General features: G+C 38.9%; 1 long non-coding RNA gene across 1 annotated transcript; it reads right to left on the bottom strand.

Moving 5' to 3' along the window:
• Positions 1 to 1,298: 1,298 nt before the first annotated feature.
• On the bottom strand, positions 1,299 to 9,730 carry LOC139668422 (uncharacterized). The gene is made up of 3 exons (XR_011697054.1): positions 9,641 to 9,730; positions 8,638 to 8,724; positions 1,299 to 4,295 (listed from the first exon to the last, which is right to left on the bottom strand). It is a non-coding gene; the product is annotated as an uncharacterized lncRNA (long non-coding RNA).
• Positions 9,731 to 20,546: the final 10,816 nt, after the last annotated feature.

The following is a 20,546-nucleotide window of genomic DNA, read 5'->3' on the forward strand; positions in this document are numbered from 1 at the left end:
ACTAGCCTGCTTTTATCAGGCTGTGTTTTAGCAGTTTTAACAACAAAATTATTCAAAACACTTCTTGTTTTCTATCTAAGAAGGCTTATGATTTTCAGTAACATTTTCAATGTTACTAAGAGACAAGCCCAACACAGAAAGCAAGCTTTGTCTTTGACCCAGGGCTCCTAGGACAGAGCAATTCAGGGCAATTTGTTCTTGTGTCTGGAGCTCAAATTTAGCCCAGAGTGACTGGTGAAGACAAAGAGTATGCCTTGTTTATCTGAACTAGCCTCACCCTGGCTAAGCAATAAGTTCAGAAATCCTGCCCAGACGTCTCTGTGGAAACAGGCTGTTGGCTTTTGTTGGCATTGGGTTCCATGACAGTTACATCATTTCAGCAGTACCTAAGCTAATTTCAGGTTAGATGGACAACATTTAATATTTTTCACTACAGAGTAATCAAAATATAAATATTCACTAGGAAAAAAACTTGAAAGTATTAAAAAATTAGTCATCAGATATATTTGATTTAACTCCTGTTTAGAGACGCCAGATGTAATCCATAATGATATTTCTTAACTGATACACTGAGCAAAAATTATTTATGTAAACTCTTGAATTTGCAAATAGTTTTAAGTCATCAGTGTTTTCTTGAATTCATATATTTGTAGTAATTCATGGGCAGCAAAGACTGGCAAAATTCATTTAATAAATTACTCATTGTGGATTATTTCTCCTGTTGTTTTCAAATGCGAATAAAGAAATAAACAGGTTTTCATTAACAACATGAAAGAAAAGAGGGCACACAGATGAACTATTTCTGCTTGCAAACATATTTCCGTGATGAAATATCACCTCATTTAGAATTAATCTACAATATAATTTCAACATTGACAAGTCATTTCAGTTGGAGGTCTATATCTCTCTAGATAGCACAACCCACAGCTCTATCTTCAAGAAATATCAGTAAAGCCCTAGTTGCATTTACCCTTCATGGACAGTTTTGTTTGATGACAAGCAATAGGGTACAAAGTCTGTCTGGGTTGCTGATGGCAAAGCTTGATTACAGATTTAACTTCCATTTCTCTCCTTCATTTTCTTTTTTATTCTATGTATTGTAAATCTGACTGATTTCAATGCTAGCCTTACCTTTTAGAGTTGGCAGAATATTTAAGGAACCAAAACTACAAATGGCATTTTAGGAGGAGATTTTGCTTTCATTGTGAGAAAGGATTTCATAAAGAACTTGTGCTGGTTTAAAGGTAAACCAGCAGGAGAAATGAACCCAACACGAGAGAGATTGTAAGTCAGAGCTACAATTTAATAATAATATTACAATAAATACAATGGCACCAGGAGAAATTGGTTTTAACTCACAAAACCCAGCAGAATAACCCAGTGTCCTGGGGCACAAACCCAAAGGGTTTTGTTTGCCCTTGTGCTGAGACCCGCATGGTTCCCTCAAGTCCAAAGCAAAAGGAAGTGAAAAAACCTGTTGGTACAGGTGATGGCTGTAGTCTGGTCGAGAGTGGTGGTCTCCTCCTGTTGAGATCCTGCTGCTCCTCTGGATCCAACAAATGGTTCCTGAGGTCTTCTTACCCACCACCTATGTACCCTCATGGAGCACCCAGTCCCTCCCCCAGGACGAGGACTCACACAAAGGGTGATTAACTCTGGGAGTCATGGGGTATCCCTGAACTGTTGATGGCCCCTTAGCAGCCACGCCCCCTCAGGCTGGGTGTGAAGGTGCTAATGACTCCCTGGGCTAATGCTGCTAATGGTCCATAGTTCTTGGGAAATGAATAGAGGGCATGGAATACACAGCTTTGATCACCCCCACACAGTGATAACTGGTCCCACCTGCTGAACTAGGACAGAACTAATGATATATTCTCTCACTCCCCAAATCATGTCTTTGATTATGGCAGCCTACTGCTCCTGATACCTTTTCCCTGGTCTTAGCCTTCAAAATCTATCCATTATCCCCTAAAATATTATTAAGGTCTTTGAACATGGTGTCCTCCCTGCAATTCTTCCTTATCAATTTCTACCTTCTCCCTTCTTTTTCCACGTGTTGCTCATATGCTGAGATTTGTGAAATTTAATAATTTCTTTATGGTGAAAATCACTCACTTCTTGAATTACTCATATGTATGCATGTTTTAATGAATAACTAAATACAGTGATCATAGAATGACTGGGGTTGAAAGGGACCTTAAAGATCGCCTAGTTCTAACCCCTCTGCCATGTGCAGGGATGTCTTCCTCTAGACCAAATTGGTGAAAGGTCTACCAAAAATATAATTAAAGGGATAAAAAAAAAAAAGGAGGGACTGTTGAGGTCATATATGTTGTTAAAGGGTTTATATAGTTCAAATAACCAAGTAATACTAAAATTGTAAAGAACAAAATCAATTTATAGATGGGAAGATCTCTTCTAACTATAGGGATAAAGGGTGTTAATGAAAGGGTGGTTTGAACTATTGCTAACAAACAAAATGGCCATGCTATTACAGGACATTAATCTTCTACAGTTTGTTGTGTTGCCTGTAATTTTTTTTCATGTAGTTTGTTGGGCATGCTGTCACTTCACAAATTTGCATTGACACTGGAAAGCAGAGTTGAGAATGATCAGAAGTGGGCGGTCAGAGGACTTACGAAATGGAAACATATTGTTCATTTTCTTGCTTCTATATACTATGAAGATGGACCATGGTGCCACTTTGCTGGCACTTTTTCTTGATTGCAGGTGTAAGATGTTAAGATGATTGTTCTGAATTTGTAGAAGGTTATCTGCATGACACAGACTGCAATGTCCTGGTAGGTTTCATAGTAAAATTATGTCTTGTAAAAAAAGATAAGTAAAATCTCTCCTTGAAAATACTCTTAAAAAGAAATCATAGAACACCTGCACAATAGTAACTGAGGGATAGGCACCTAAGAAATACAATTATATCCAGGAACCTTTACTTAAAACATCATCAAAACCAAATAAAACAGATATAACTATGACAAGCACATTCAATGTATAATGTCACTACCTCGTGCTGGAGAATTTCTGAAATGAAAAGTTTTAAAATCTAATTCCAACTTGTCTAATTCCAAGGACCTTCCAAGGCCATAAGAAAAGCCCCAAAATGAAATTAATGAATCTCCTATGTGAAACAGCATTGAAATACAAACTCAAATATGAACTTAGACTTATTTTAACTTCCAATTAATGTAGTTCTCCATTTCTGTTCCTTTATGATAGCTAAGGCTATTTTCTGGCTCCTGTTCCCATCATTCTTGCTGTATTAAATAACTTTCTTCCAGCATTGTTCATTCACTTGGAGTTGAGGACGTAAAGCTGCACAAACTTTCTGCTAAGAAACTAGAATCAGTCTTCAGCACTTCTGACTCTTGCTTTCCAAAGCGCAGGTTCCTTGACCATGCTTAAAAACTTTCACAGAGGTCTTCAAGGAGCCTTGCAGCTATTCTTTTTTTACAAAATGTTAAAACAGAGACATCTTGAATAGCCAGCCTATAAGCATGTTTATTGTATTGTGAGCACCACATCTCAGCTGTGAGGATTTGCCTGAGATTTACCTGCCTGAAGTTCTTTTTTTTTTTTCCTTCTTAGCATACTTCATTGCTACGAGGGCTTAAACAACAAGGGAGCTGCAGCCCCAAAGCTTTATTTACGTAATGTGATATAGAGGAGTAAGATCTTGAGTTTGCTTCTCATTTCAGAAAGGAAATTAAAATACTGCATAATGCAACTGTTGCACTGACCACAACAGGACTAGCTATGCACTGGCTTGTCTCCGTGCCCACTGCAAAAGAGGAAGGAACAAGCAGCCTTCCTCTGCGGCACATGGCTCAGACAGACTCATAGCCTGGCCACTTGGGGAAATTCAAGCACTGCACTTAATTGTTCTTTGGGGAAGCCATGGTGGTCAACAAGGGAGGATTCAGCCAGAGGCATGTTGCAGCAGTCTTTGTAACAAGTTCCATGTTGCTGTGAATGCCAAATATCAGAATACATCCAATTTATGCCATGAAAGTCTTCCAAATACGAATCTATGCCTTGAGGGCATGATCTAGCCCTATATAATTATTTCTTTATAGCTATGTTATCAACATACAAGTTTCCTTATCCTGGTTGGCCACTCTAATTCAGCCCTGAATGGTACTTGTGTTCTGAGATCCCATGTGACCAGATAACTGGGAAAGGCAAACTGTGCTTAAACAAAGTGCCAAAAGAAGATAAAATTAAACCCGTTTCCAAGAGCCTCCATGAAGTGGTTGGGATACAGAATCATTCATCATATTCTGCAAAGAGAAACAGAGAGATCACTTGCCTAGTGCTGTACAGTCTTCTGTGAATTGCCCCAAGCTAGCCCTAGGCTAACAATACATCTACACAGCACAGAAATACTGTGAACCCAAAAATCAGCCTTGTCAAAGTGATAAGCACAGCCAGTCTTTCAGGCTAGTTTGCTAAGACCCTGTGCTGTGGCTTGACTGCTTCTGCTACTGAGACTGAACTCTTCAGAATGAATAAAGGATGCATCTGACTTCAATTCATGGTGTAAACTCCCCTTGTCATTCACACCTAGTTTTGATGAGGACTCAGGCTCCCTGAACAGTATCCATTTATTTCAAGTACCACCAAGACCTCTTGATGGTGATGAGAAGGCAATTAATAATCGGCATCTCTATGCTGCAGGCTTCAGAGGAGTAAAGAAATTAGCAAGTAAGCTGTAAACAGTTTAGCTCAAGTATCAAAAAGAGGCTTGTCAAGCACTGCAGATCTTCACACGGGTTCACTTACAGGTCAGGTGCTCTGCAGTCTGTAGTGCAAATGCAAACAAGGTTCACACACACAAACTACTTGGCCTCCCTTGGCACTGCTTTCCACCCTCTCTCCAGTTGAGGTTATGTCCCAAAGCTCAAACTCCTGAGAGCAGGAAGCCACCCAACACTGTCTCTCCACCATGTGAACTACACACAGAAGTCACAACATACTCTTAAAATCTCTGCCAGTTATTTCTCATTAAGGATCTGGGAAGGCAACAGAAAATATTGTAGCAGATTAAGGAGATTGGGAATAAATAACTATAAACTCATGGCATTTTGTTTCATGCCACACATAATGAAGCATTCATTGCTCATGGCATTTTTCTTGACATGTAGAATATAATGAGTTTTCTATGTTGTGACAGGATAGGAAATACCAGTTTCTGAGAGCAACACCATGTAAAGGCCTGGTTTTGATGTCGTTTTCCCTTTTGATTGTCTTTTCAATTTTTTATCCTCTTATACAAACCTGACCTGGAAAAAACTCTTCTATAACACAGACACCTGACATCATCATTCACTTTTAAAAATTTCTGCCTTTAGGAATTCTAATTTCCTTGTAAATAAAACACAGTTTGTCTATGACTTTTACTTACAAAATATGCATGCATTAGTTTAGGACTAAATCCACAAAGAAGCCTAAATCCCAACTGACTCTCCGTTCTGCATATTATATTGAGCTCCTCTTTATGCAATATCTCAGTGATTAGCAAATGCATTGAGGTTTGGATCTTTGTGATTTCTGGTTGCAATGTTAACCTACAGGGTAGAGCTTGCTCTCAAGCTGCTGTATGAAATAGTATCTCACAGGACCTCCTGCTGCATTATTCCACTCCTCACAGTATGGTGAAATTGTGCCAAGGACAGTCTCTGAGCTCCACTCTTCACAGCTGTAAAAGTCACACGGGAAAATGAAGGCCAGTTCCTTCCTAGTCCAGGGACCCCTGGACCTTCAGTGAGGGTTTTACACCCAAGGGATCCTGACATTTAGGGCAGAGCTGGACCAACTCCAGCAAGCAAAAAGTGCAGAAATGAATGGGGCTGTTCAGAGAGAAAAGGCTTACAGGTACTTTTCTGATGGCTTCCTTCTTCTAGAGATACAGAGACCTCAACATCAGTCTCATCCCTTCCAGACAATTTCCAGGGCAAGTGTAACGGATATCTATAGAAGTGAGTGTGTGGCTGCCATCACAGTGTGATGGTCAAGGTCAATGGCAGCTAATCTTAACTTGACAAACTGCTGCAATTCTTATGACTTTCATCTGGTTTTCTGCAGAATTGTATAGATTTTTCCTAAAGTAATTAAAATAATAATTATCTTATAAAAACACTTCACAAGATAATCTCCTCTTCAATTTCCTTTAATATTTTCTGGGGAATTACCATGGGTAACACAGAAAATAGGTAATTGAATTTCATTTCTATTACCATTTTGACAGCCTGAACTCTTTCCCAGGGTGACAGATTTAATTTCCCGCACATGGCTTATATTTTTTTAAAATGGAATAATAAGTGGCATGATATTGTTTCTTACTGTGGCATCTAAGCCATTATTTAGCAATATATCTGAAGTATTACTTCTGAGCTGATAGCCATTAAAACTTTTAAAGCAGAACCTTAGCAGGGATAGATTGATACAGCACCACTTGAATCAGCTGTGCCATGTTGATTCACACAATCTCGAGATTTAACCTGTGACATTGCTATCACTGTTGGGTTTTTTTATTCACCAAATTTTAGTGTAGTTTTCTTATTGATGGTCTGGAACAAGGCATGGAAAAAACCCCTATGCATTCATTATAAGCCCAGCCCTGCAACCCAGAGAGCTACACAAGGTGTGATGTGTCATTGTCAATTTGTGCTGAAGACAATAGGAGCAGAAGGTGTTCTGCCTCTTTCCAGCAGTGCTCAGCAACTCATAAGATTTAGGTTGCAGGAGCAAGCTTTGTTTGCATAGCTGCCAAGGACATATTTACAGCTAATTCCAGAGACACTAATGCTAGACTAAGCCACAACAAGGAAAAGGCAGATAGCTTTCATGAATTCCTCTTTCCAACACAGATTTGAAGGCTGATAAGTATGATGTAATACAACTGCTTTTGCTTCAAAATCAAGTAGTTTAATTCACCTCTGAAATAACAGGCCTGTATTTAAATCCTCAGCAGTGGATATAAATACTTGCTTTCTGCCCAAGTTAATAGCTTTTTTGCATGCAAGGGTACAGGAAGTTTGAGAAGATAATAATTTCCTACTAGCTATATTAAGAGAGTGTCACTTGGAGGTGCCATGCATCCCAAAATGAGTTGAAAAAGTTCATAGGAATCCCTTGATAATGGCATTACATTTTGTAATTCCATGATGCTTTATTTTAGTTCTGTTTCCAGAAAGGAAGTTTCTGTCATATTTGCTGTATAATGGATGTGAAAATACAGGTAAAAACAGAGCAGGATATCCAATAGCTAATCTGAAAGGGAGCAAGCTGCTACAGCAGAAAACAGGCAAAGTCCAAAATAATTATATAGACTTAATAACTAGAAATATAGTTAGCCCTTTACACTTGTTTTGCATTTCTTGGAACCATTCTACCAGAACCTTTTTGTCTCAATTCCTGAAAAGAATTATGTGATAATGCAATATGGACTTCAGCTTTTTGTTTATGGGGCAAAAAAGTTTATTTGCACACTTACCCAACCCTGATAAGATGAAATGAGGGGAGTTATAATTTTAACCCTTTCATCATTTCAGACACAGTGGCTGTAGCAGTGGCAATTGCATTTCTGTACTCCCCATCCCTTCCTCTTGCAGCCTGCAATTCACACCTCACAAAGACCCTAAAGTAGTTCCCAGTGAAAGCAGAACTGAGGGCATGCTGATTTTCTGCTGAAGCTGTTGCAATCTTTTCTCAGCCTGGCAAAGCAGAATACAGTAGGTGAAGAGGTTATAGATGGGGAAGCAGCTGAAAGAATGATATATCAAATGGGAGAATAATACTGTGAGCTGGTAACAAAATTAAGGTATTTATCTCCTCTATGCAATAGTAATAACATCCATTGTCTCTGCTTACCCGTATCATTGAGAATATGCCTCAGGTGAGAAACTGTTTCTTCCTCAATAGAAGATAAGAAAATCAATACTTCACAAACATTAGAGCAGCATTTTGGAAAATTTTGTAGTCATTGTGGATGGAATGCTGGCAGAAACTAAGGAAGCAATTGCTAAAGGATATAGAGTGACTGTAGAAATATTCCAGAATGTGTAATTGCAACATTGGCTCTCTGGCATTTAAAACAGCCCTAAAGGTAGTGACATATTTACATAAAATCTACTGGAAGAGAATGAAAATGTGTGCATATTAATAGAGTAGCTTAATTTAGGGGATCAAGTCAATCTCCAACAGCACTGGTAGGTTGGTTAATCAATGCTATTTCGCTAAAACTAAACCAGTTCCTGCCAGAAACAGACCTCTTCTGCTCATACTGAGGATCTGTCTTGACTGTGGAAAATTGGACATGGAGCTAATCATGTTTTTTAGTTTACAATAACATATTTATTTTGGTCTGAGGTTGTGGAGATGTCAAACAAAACCAACCATTTCCAAAACAGAACTGCAACAGAATTTCTTGATTACCTCAGCTTGTCTCAGACAGGAGTGTTGCCTAGCTGGCCTCAGTTTACCACTGCTGAGTTCAGGGGGATTTATAACCTAAACTGTAATGAAGTTCCTCTCTGAGCTTATTAAGAGGTCCAGCATATAAAAAAGTATGCTACTCATAAGACAAATTTCATAAAACAAACATAAAGTAGGTAGATTTACCTTGAAGAACCTATAGTCAGGGACATGAGTACTCATCAGAAATTCATGGCTTCCCTTCTTCGAAGCATTGAAACTCCAGGCACACATCTACAGGAAACCACAAGGAAAAATTCAAACATGCAGGGAATCAATAGGAAGTAGGCAAGAAATGGCTGTGAAGTAACTAGGAGATAAGTGGATTAATCTTGCACCAGAGTTGGCAAGGTTTTCTCTGCTTGAGCTTTACTAGCTGAAATTTGAACTGAACATGGAGCCTACTGTGGGATGTTTAACCTCCTGCAATCCATTTATCTCAGGGACTAAAATGATCAGTTTCTTCTAAAGGGAAATCAGGACCTCAGAAGATTGGCTATATGCCTCCATGACTCATTAATTGTGGAAGAAACTATGCCAGTTTGATATTTAACTGATTTTTAAACATTATTTTTAAATACAGTCAAAAGTAAACCTCAAAAAAGAAAGGTCACTCAAACTGAGAAATCAAAATCTAGCAAATATCAGAATGAAATATGGATTTTTAGTATATTTTTGATGGTTTGTTCAGTGATTTTGTTTTATTCCTGAAGGAAGAAAGTGAGAAAATCAATGCAAATTCACAAAGGGTTACAACAACCATGAATCTGTGTTTTGAAAGCAAACTTTGACTCCATATTTGTCTTGGTTTGAGATAAGCAACTGCCAACCCTCCCCCAAGCACAGAGAGAAAAGCCTCCCTCCTAACACCAGGGAAAGGGAGGAAAAGTGAGGGGAAAGAAAAAAAACACTTCAAACCGCATTTATACTAAAACTACATATATTTGTCACAGAAAGAAAGAGACAATTAGAAGAGAGTACAAATATACACTCACACAAGTCTGCAACAACAAGTTCCCCACTTCTTAACGAACACACAAATTCTACTGTCTTAACTACACATTACTTAAGAAAAGACTTATTCCCCAGGGAGACAAACTCAAGCAGAAAGGAGAGACCCAGAACAACACAGTTTACTTTCCTGAGATACCTTGTGAGCCAGTGGTGGGCCTGGTCCTCTCCATTCCCCCTGGGGCAGCATCGTACATCCTCCCAAGAGGAAGGCTGAGAAGCGACTGCCTTAACCACTCCCACACTGGTTCCTACTTCCCTGGAGATGATGTCATAATGTGGTATGGAATACAAAATTACTGGCTAGAAGAGGTCAGCTGTTAGCTCAGCCCAGCTCAAGTCAGCTGACAGCTTCGGCCTAGTCCAGACTTCAGAGCCCAAATTTAGGCCCACCTAGGTGAACCCATAACAATATTAAAAACCACAGTAGTTGTAAGAGTAACTAATGCACAAAGTGTTACCACCACAGTTAAGAGCAAGTCTCTGACTTGCAACGGAGGAAGTTACATGCACATTCATACATTGAAGCCTGACACACACTATACCCAGAATCCTTGCTGCTACCTCCTCTGGTTAACTGGTTGGAATATCAATAGCAACCAGAGATTGCCCTTTTCTTTATCCCTTGCATGTGTCCCAATGCGCCAAGGAGAAAAACATCATACTCTTCTGAGCAACAACTGCCTTTTGCTGAACAGAGGCTCTTTTCTTCCTTCCAAGCTCGTAAGACAATAAAGCTAATAATCACAATCTGGATTTCTTTGTGGAAGCAATGCAAGACACAGAGAAAAGAATTTATAGTGATTTTACACTCAGACCTTCATTTCTTTTTCTTCTTTTCCCCACCTTAAATTTGATGCGGAGTTCCAAGGAAATTATGTGCTTATGTTAATGTAACATTAAGGTTGATAAATCAAGTTCTCAAATGTCATGAAATACAGAAGTCAGGCTGTGGGCTCAACCTTTACTCTGGCTTTTTGCTTCTTTCTTAAAATATATTCTGTCTTTATGCTATTATAAATTATTACTCAAACTATATAGAAGTCAGTATAACACAAATGGGAATTTTCTACAAAGATTTATAAATAGTAAACTCATTATAGAGAATGCTGTGCAGCTGTGCTATATAAGGAAAGGAACAATTTAATCACAAATGCTTCTGTATGCTCTTCCCTGTGTTTCCATTTGGCATGATCATCTCTCTGTCTTGATCATCTCTCTGCCTTTATTCATGAAAGGAAATTTTGTATATCATTGGTATTGTAGAAGTGCTGTCCCTCACAGTGATACTGATATTCATGTGCAAATGAAAGTATTCATATGTGATCACAAGTATTCCTTTTTTCCTGCCAAGACTGCTGGATACTGAAGATAAGCCTTTCTGACCTCAAAGATAGAAGTAGAACACCTTGGAAGTAAAAAAATACTGTAAGGCCTTCAGGTTTCTGGACAGCCTTGACAGAACAGCTATAAGCAGTAGCAGGACAGAACTCTGCTCAAGGTTATGTTTGTCTAGTATCCCCCTTACAGACACAGTAAACACCAATTTTGTGATGGCAACTATCCTCAAGTGTTGGCAAGGAAGACAAGACTCATCAATATTTGCCTTCTGGCCCCTTCTTTAGGCACCAGTCACTCCACATGTATCTTGATTAGTCCTTCACTGTGTAAAGCCCTTTAAGACCAGCAAAGGAGGTATATGTTAAGGTACCTTCCCTGTTTGATGATCCAGGAGCCACTATGACAGTCACACTCATACGACTTGAGCATCAGCTCCTGTGGTGTCTTTAAGTGTCCAGTCACCAGGCTTTTGCCACAGGTCCCCACGACCCTTGTTATTCAAAGGGGCCCCAGTTCATGGCCTCTTTCCTGGGGATCCTGCCACCCAGAGTTCAATCTTCAGCTGGCACTGCAGCTGCACATTGAGCTACCTGCACTGAATGTATTTCTCAACATATAAATAGGGTTTTTCATATGCACATGTACAGCAGTTTCATAAAAGGGTGGCATGTACAGCTCCATCTTCTGTCAGAAACCCAGACCAGCATCCATGTTGTTTTAACGTCAAACTGGGAAAAGTACCATGATGAAGACTAGAAGTGTCTTGATGGCTTCTCATATAAGTGTAAAATACCTCTTTCACATGTGTAACAAAGTCTGTGTTGAAACATGAAGATTTCAAAGCAGCATATGATCTGTTGGATGAATGACAAAGAACCTGAATGATGTTATGTCCTCTCATGGCAGTCTTATGTAAACTGTATTCTTCTGACTCCTTTAGAAATGTAAAGGTCCTCTTACAACAGGGAGAGAGACTAAAGATAGTGGATATAAGGATAGATATAGACTGTAATGTATGGATTTTGTAAATACTGCTTTCAGATTATCATTGTGATATGATTAATTTCAACCAAGTGTTTCAGCAGAACTACCTACTTTGTCATGCAGGCAACGATTGAGGAAAATTTCTAGGTATGGTTATATTTTAAACCATTTTGAACAGAGTGAAAATGTTTCTGCCTTTTACCAGTGCAGCTCAGAACTCCTGGTATGTACAAGTGGAATGCAGAGTGCATAATAGCCAAGTACTTTAGTTTCCACCACTTTAAATAACCTAAGAGGAAACATAAGAGACCTGCTCCCAGACTGCATTCACCAAGGTAACTACATCATAAGATTGCCATGAAAACAGCTCTGTAGCACAACATTTAAAGGACGATTATATGGAGTACACCAGAGGACATGATTCCTCCCTCACCATTGATTCAGTGATATAAAATCTCATTGGACATAGGGTGAGCTGTAATCCTTGACTTCTCTCTTCCACCATGGAAGGAGCTCCATACCTCTGGTTTCACCCAGAGTCCAGGGAGTCCCTCTCCTGCCCTGCTCCCAGGTCAGCCCACTCACAGCAATGTTGCGCCTTGGTGGGAAACTGGCCTTATGTCTGAAACACAGGCAGAAAGAATAGAGAAGAGGCTTAGATGCTTTTAGCAATCAGGTCTGTTTTGAACATAAGCTGTCAGGAGATAAAGAGTATTTGAGAAGGTTGTGCTTTTATTTCTCAGCATGTGAAGTAATATAGTACAAATAATATCCTGGATATTCCACATCTAAATATGAAAGCACCAGGTTAGAAATAAGTCAACTGGTCAAGGTTATTACCCTGGATAACATCAACTGAGATTTATCAGACTTCTAACAGCAATTTTCATCACACTAGTAAGCACAGTACTATTGTATCTGTGATTTAGAACTCTTGAAATTTCGATAGCTTTCAGATACTTATCTTTGGACACAAAGAGAAATTTTAAAATTGTACCACTGCAAAGGTGTGCCAGTTTGAAATAAATTATTTCAGCTTTAGTCAAAGATGCGATGCATACTGCTTTATAACAAGTACCTGCTTCAAGCACATTTTTGACTGGTCTCAGATTACTCTTCAGGAATTATTTTTATATACTGTGCATAAGGATGTACTTGGCTTGAGGATATAGTCAAGGTAAAATCTTGATCTAGCTGCTACGTTTATATTTGTGTTGGAGAGTACGAGAGGAAAAGACACCTCCGGGAGGGGAAGTGGGAGGGGGGGGGGGGGTGTAGGGAGAGGCAGGCCATGTTGCAGAATGGCAGCAGAGTATCCCCTTTGTCTAGCCAGCGTGAGACCCAGTGAAGAACTAGTAGATCCTACTCTACCATGATCACACACTGGTAAAAGGAACGAAAGCCTATGCATTGTAAGAGAAAAGGATGATTCACCACAGTATTTAAGTGTCAAAAATTACTTTGTACTCCTACTGTTTGCAGTGAGGACAAGCTTTCCTCCAAGGCTCAATGTTTTGGGTGCCTTTCACCATAGTCTTCATTTTGGGCATTACCCATGGCACAATTTAGCCTAATGTGAATAAATCTCTGGCAAACCAATTTTCTTTACATAATCCTGTTGGCATATCATAATGTTATGTTTAAATTCCCTTCCACTAAATGCTATTCTTTGCATCTTAAATTATTTCAGACAGTTTCCTCTAACATTAACTGGAATTAACATTCACTTTGTGATATATAGCAAATGACATCTTTTGGACCAACTTTTTCCCCCCAGAACTGTATTTCCTACCAGGCAGATAACCTCAGAATTTCAATGAATTATTACACAATGTTGTTTCCAAGCAAAATAAATGTGTTCAGCTTTCCTATAGGCAGTGGCATTAAATAACAGTTAAACAGCTCGGTCCTCTTCCCACTAAATTTGGTGGCAAAACTCCCACTGACTTTGTGGGAGCAGCCTTTGATTTACTGTAACATTCACAGAAATTATGGGTTAATCTCTAAAAGTTGGGAAAGCTCAGCCACATGAACCTCTAAAGAGCTAGATATTTAAAACATATTTGTTGCTGCTACTTATACATCACTCCATACACTTTCAGTCTCCCTTTCATATGCTTTCACTAATTGCACAGAAATGCTTGTGAATACAGTCAAAACAACTGGAATACTTAAACCTATTTTTAGGGACAACTGCAATTAATAGGAAGTAGTAATTTACCTTCTCCCCTTTCTCCAGACAAGAAAGACAATCTTTTGAAGGTTAGCTGCTAAAACAAAATTCAGAGAGGGGCTTTTGCATGTTTAACCACACCTATACACAAACTTGTAACTCCCTTACTGTCCCCACTATACCCAAAGGTGTCTAAATTCCCTAATCTCTTAAGCAATATCCTATGTCCTTGTGCCAGAAAAAAAATTTTTCCAGCTGTATGATATTAGTTGTGCCTTTTTTTTCTGAGATTATTGCCAGTTGCAGCCATACACTAAGCTTTCGCTGGTCAGGTCTGTCCTTCCTCACTCCAAGGAATGAGCACTGCAAGAAGTTGCTTTACACAGAGGAGCCCTGCACTAAGGAAATACTTAAGTCCTGACTGAGGCTGAGGGAGTGAGGAAATTCTCAGAGCAATCGCTCTAAGCCCTTTTTAAGAAAGAGACTTCCCTCAAAAGAGTGCCTCCAGACTAATCCTTCCAGGTGTCCAGAGCAGCCTGTGGAGGACAGAGATACTGAACATAGGCAGAACATTTCAGGAGACTTTAAGACTGTATAAACTACCTCATTTCTGCAGAAATCCTGAGAGACAACATACCTCCCCAGCATGAGGCCCTCCCTATTTTGTCAGGGTTTGAGGAAAGGGATGGTCATTTGTTGTAGCCCAAACGAACAGTAAATATCAATATTTCTTGCCTGACTCAGCTGCCCTATTTAGTGTATTGATCTGCCCGTCTTCCAATTCCTCTTCCTATGCACCAAGGGAGGAATAATAGGCAGGTACTCGGCATTTATTTATGTCAGTGCACCCTAACACCAGTCCCAGGGGCACAACAAGAATTCTCATTTCTTCCCTTTTCTTTAGAGGGGTGCAAAATGCGAGTCACATTGTAGCTTGCTACACTCTGTTCAATGCTTATGAATAACATATGTGAATGTAGAAACCTGGAAATGTTACTGGAAAAGGCACATGGGCCGTAAGTCACCTGCTGTCCTTCATGTGCCAGTACCTCTACCTGCACTACCTGCACTACCAGCTGAGGAAGAGGACACAATTCTCTCCTTCATCACAGCTGTAGACTGCCATGGTTGGTAGCACAGTTACAAAAGAAGTGCAATCTCTCATCCCATCATACAGATCATTTACTGAAATAACATCAGGAAAAGCAAAAAAAACAAACCAACAAACTGAAAAACCAAACCAAACCAAACGAAAAAAACCCAAAAACAAAACAAAACAAAAAAACAAAACCCAAACCAAAATACCACAATAGATTTTTTTAGATTAGTTAATAATATTACCTAACAGCCTCAGAATCTGAATTCTTTGTTACAACTGAGCAAACTGTAAGAAATACTTTTTTAAATCTCAGAAATCCCTTCTGCATCCAAACCAATATAGAATAATACCAATAATTTGCCTGTAATAGTTGAAGAAATACTTGAGGCAATAAAATACCATGAAAGGATTTTTTTCCTTACCAAGTTCTATAAAATCTCCAAGGCTTAGTGGATTCTAGTTTTTTTTTCCAATAGATATTTAGAGAAAATGAGGAAAAGGATCATTTTTGGTACTTTAAGATGGAGTTTTTTCTCACAATGCTAGGAATTGTTCACAATACACCAGATAAGAATTTTTGCCTTTAAAAAAAATCAGTGGCTTTGTAACTAAATAATGCCATAGCTGTGGTCAAAAGTATTTACTGCAGAAGTTTTTCTCAGCTATGAAAAAAAAAGAGAGAGACAAAAACTATTTCCTTTAACATTTTGTACTAGTTCTGTTCCAAAAGTTTTAGCAATCAACACAAAGGAGAGAGCATAAAACAGAAATGAAACAATAGTAAAATTTTATGCATTATAATAAAAATAATAGATCATAGAATGACCTGCATTGGAAGCGAGATGTGAGGCTTACAGGTCTGTAGTTCCCAGAGTCCTTACTACCTTTTTTGAAGATGGGTGCAATGTTTCCCTTTCTCCAGTTACCCTGGTCTTCACCTGACTGCCAGGATTTTTCAAATACCATGGAGAGAGACTTGGGAACTACATCAGCCAATTCCCTCAGGACTCTGGGATGCATCTCATCAGATCCCATAAACTTTCAGGTACATTCAGGTTCTGCAGGTGGTCATGAACCTGATCTTCACTTACAGTGAGACAGACGTTGCTTTCCCAGACCCCATCCTGCTTCCCATCCACTCAAGAGGTTATAGGAAGAGACATTGCCATTGAAGACTAAGGCAAAAATTTATTGAGTACCTCAGACTTCTTCTCATCTACAGTTACCAGTTTTCCAGCATTGTTTATCAGTGAGGGAGGTTACACCTTCTTTGACCTTCCTTTTCTCATTAACATACCTGTAGAACCCCTTCCTGTTATTTCTTGAGTCCCGTGCCAGTTCCTTGCAAACTCATTCTTTGAGTTCCAGCTTCGCCTTGGCCTTCCTCACCCCATCCCTACACAACCATACTTCATTTTCCCAGGTCAACTGTCCTGGCTTCAACTGTCTGTGCATCTGCTTCTAGTAGTAGTAAAATATACCAGGACTCTTAGGACAGGAATTGCTTGTACTATAATAGGATCATTCAGGTTTGGCAGAAGACTAGTTAGTCATGATGCCATTGTGATTATAACTGCTTTTAGACATTGTTTGGACTTGCCTTTGTGATCTTCATAATGTTAAATGGCAAGAGAAAAACCTAGTGTCTTTTAAAAATGACAACTACTACTACAAGTTTAGTAACTTGTCATAAAGTACAGGTACGATAACTAACAGAGGGGCCAGAATTAATAGTGGTAATAAAGCAGATGCTTCAAAATACATTGTTTTCCTTCAATTCCACATGCAGAAATTCCTTTACAAAGAAGAGGGCATATTTCCCACTTTTCTCAATTATTGAAGCATCTTGAGAGTCAGGGGAAATATGTAGATTTAAATTGTTGAGTCTTTAGCATTACACTTTCTTCTTTCTTTTTTAACCATGAAAACAACACTTCTAGGTTAATTGAATGCCAAAAGATTCTTTACTCTTCCAGAGACAGAAAATAACCAGAAACAGAGCTGAGAAAGAACGTTTCACTTAGTCTCAACACGCAGTAGCTGCGCAATTCACATTTCAACAGCATGTGTTAGATTTCAGTTAGTTTCTATGGGTAACTACCAGTTATTAATTTATTTTATTTTCTACATTCACCATAAAAAGATTTTAAAAAAAATAGAAATCAACACCTCCATATTTTCAGTGGGACCTGGTAATTGATATCTCACATCATGGGAGCTCAGTCTTTACTGAGAACCATTTTATCTAAAAAATAATACTTCTATAAAATTTGTGTGTTAGTATATCAGATTCAACTATTAAAAAAAAAAAAGAGGAATGGATCATTGACCCTAGCTTTTCTAGTTTCATGAAACTTCTACAAATTTACTCAGAAATTGCAGTAAGATATTTCTCTGGAAGGCCACAGATTTTGGGAGCCACAAAGAGTCTGTGGGAAGCTGGTCCACACAGGATCTTACACAGCACAATTTCAGTGTTTCTGTATTTAAATTGCTTCCTAGCCCTTCCCTCCAGTCTGCATTCATTCAGATGAAACAACTAAAATGAGGTTTGACCAAGCAGGAGGAGTCCCAAAGCCTGCATCAATCAGCTAGGCTCTATTGAAGTCAATGAGCCAGTTTATCCTGGCTGAGGTATGGGCCCCTAATCTCTATAAAAGAATCCATCTGCACATTTGGTACAATAAAACCCAACAAAGCTGTGAAATTTCCGTTTCCAAGTTGGATAGGTCTGTGGAGGTTGGTCATGGATGGAAGCAACCCTGATCTCAGTGCCAGCAGGGGAAGGAAGGATCCCCTCTGGTGCTGTGGCTGGGCATTATCACATGAAAGGCGGCATGTGATGCCCTGGAAAGTATTAATCTGGAGTGAAGTGGATCTTTTTTTCCTCTGCTACAGCCAAGCCTGGATGTGGATAAACAAACAAGCTGACAATGCCAGGTGTCAGCTGAGCCTTCCACCAAATACAAGCTTTCACATATTTATTTAAGCAGTGACTGCAGTGAATTTAAAGGTCAGTATGGATTACCTTGATTCGATATCACCTCAAAGTTCTGTTAACCACAAGTGCTTAACCTGTATATCATTCCTTGAGCTAATGAAAAATGTTAACTTACATAAAGGTGCCTCTCAATTCACATTCCTGTACCCTCTGTTTAAAAGTACATCTTGAGAGTTCTTGTATTTCATATTCCTAATATAAATTTTACAAGTGTGAAAGAACATCTGATGAAAGCACTTTTGTTATCCTGATTCTAGAAAAAGATGCCATTGATTATAGACCTTCTTGTGGCTGTTAAAATTGGGGTTTCTTCAGGGATTTGTTGCTATTTTGGGAGTGGTTTTTTCGTTTGAGAAGGTTTTTTATGGGCTTTTTGTTTGTTTCTTTTTGTTTTTTGGTTTTTTGGGTTTTTTTGGCTATTGCTAGTTCTGCTCACAAAGGTGAGAAATGAAGAAAAAGACAGACAAAAAAGCCACATTAATTCTCCATTTGTCTGTGTTCTCATTTGCACCAGGCTTAATTTCAAACCATATGTATAATTCACATTGAGCCAGCATAAATGACTACACAGGTGTAGAGCAATGCAAAGTCTGCCCTAAACCCAGGGATGTTCAGATCATCTGTGAGCACTGTTACCCAGGAGACCAGTTTATGCAGTGAGATTAGAGAAGATGATTGCAAGGGAAGTCTCACCTTGAGTTAATGATCCAACATACAACAGATTTAAAAACTGAAGATTGCAGAGGAATAAGTGACTATGAGTCTCATTGTGCAAAGAACTGAACAGACAGAAATGCACATAATTGGGCTTACTATTTCAAACATCAGGATCATACTAGTGAGAACATCCTCAAATAACCTACCTCCTCTAGGACAGACTGCCAAAGGGGTTTCTTTTAATTTATTTTCCAGTAAAGCCACACCTGTATAGCTTGCCATATCAACACAGTCTCATTGAATGGATTAGAGTATGACATAAACAGCTGGGTCACTGGAGGTGCAAGGACTGAAAGAATGTTGGAAAGGAGAGAGAAAGAGTAATTAGTGGTATAATCCACTAAGTGTTTTAAAATCCAAAGGGAAAGTGTCACTGACAGTGAAAGGCAGGAATAAGGCTGCTTGTGCCTGCGAGATGGAGGGGATGAGCTGAGAAAACTGGTTTCTTTGGAGGAGGTAGGCAGTGATGGCTGAGCCAGGTCGTTTCATGGGAGTAGCACTTGTTTCAAGGATGTTTATTGTGGATTCCCCAAACAATATACATCTCTGCATCAGACAGGAACAGCAAAGGGATGACAGACAGTGGGTGACAGCCAGACACCAGTCTGGTTGCTGGGAGTTTCTTGCTCTAGGCAAGCCACAACCTGTTAGGACCACACAGGCAGATGGCATCTTGCTCCTTCACCAGTTTGACCTGTTTTGCTTAGATAATTTACCACTTCACCTCTCAGCCCAGTATGGACCAGTGAACAAGTCCTTCCTCCTCATGTTCCAGTTGAGAGGGTCTCTGTTTTATCATCCCTTTTACAGTGATGAATTTATCCTTTCATGAATATCTCTATTTTCAGGGACCATCTAGAAATTCTCTAAAGAAAATCTCATTCCCTTTCTTGAGTGCTTTCCCTTTGACTTTGCTATTCTTTGCTTTTATGATTATTGCCTTCTTTCTCTTTATTTACACTGCGTACCATATCAGTATTTCAGCTCATTTCTTGTACTTTCTTTGTACATCCTTGTGCTCATTCCCTCAGTAAATGTCATTTCCAAGAACTATGATATTAGGGTCCTGAGTCTCCTATATTTTGCTTCAGTGTTCCAAGTTGCAATACTTCTTTACTTTTTTTTTACTCTCTTTGCTTTTCACTGAATTAGACTGTTCTTTTTCTCTTATGCTTTCACTGCCCCAATAATTCCTTAACACATCTCTCCTTTGCTCCACATCACTTTATCTTTTGTATTTGTGCTGAACTAAAAGAGTGAAAGTTGCCCTCCACCACTTCAAGTCCTTCTTGTCATGCTTTACTTTTGACTGATTTTCACCTAATTATGCAGTCCTACACTATGTTTTTACTGAATGTAACAATTCTTTATTTTCATAAACTTTGCTTTACCCTCTCTCACATCCATTCCCTCGTTCCTCAAAAGATATTGCCTTCATGTACCAGTTATAATACCAGTATCACCTCTTGAAATATTTTAATCCAGTAGTTGTGATGTGAAAACCCTTTTTCATTTTTATTTAAATATAAATAGAATTCAAGTAACAGCATCTTGTGAATTAAATTCTAACAGGTGCATTAGTTCGATATAAGTCAAAATGGTATTTTGAGATATCCTTTCATTTTATTATAAAAAAGGTGCTTCAGTCATTCAGTTTCACAGGATTATGAATCGACAGTTGACACTGAGGAGGAGCGTGTTTGTTCTACTTCGGGCTTTTTTAAGCAAAG

The sequence above is a fragment of the Pithys albifrons genome, chromosome 2, assembly GCF_047495875.1.
Source record: "Pithys albifrons albifrons isolate INPA30051 chromosome 2, PitAlb_v1, whole genome shotgun sequence".
Lineage (NCBI taxonomy): Eukaryota > Metazoa > Chordata > Aves > Passeriformes > Thamnophilidae > Pithys > Pithys albifrons.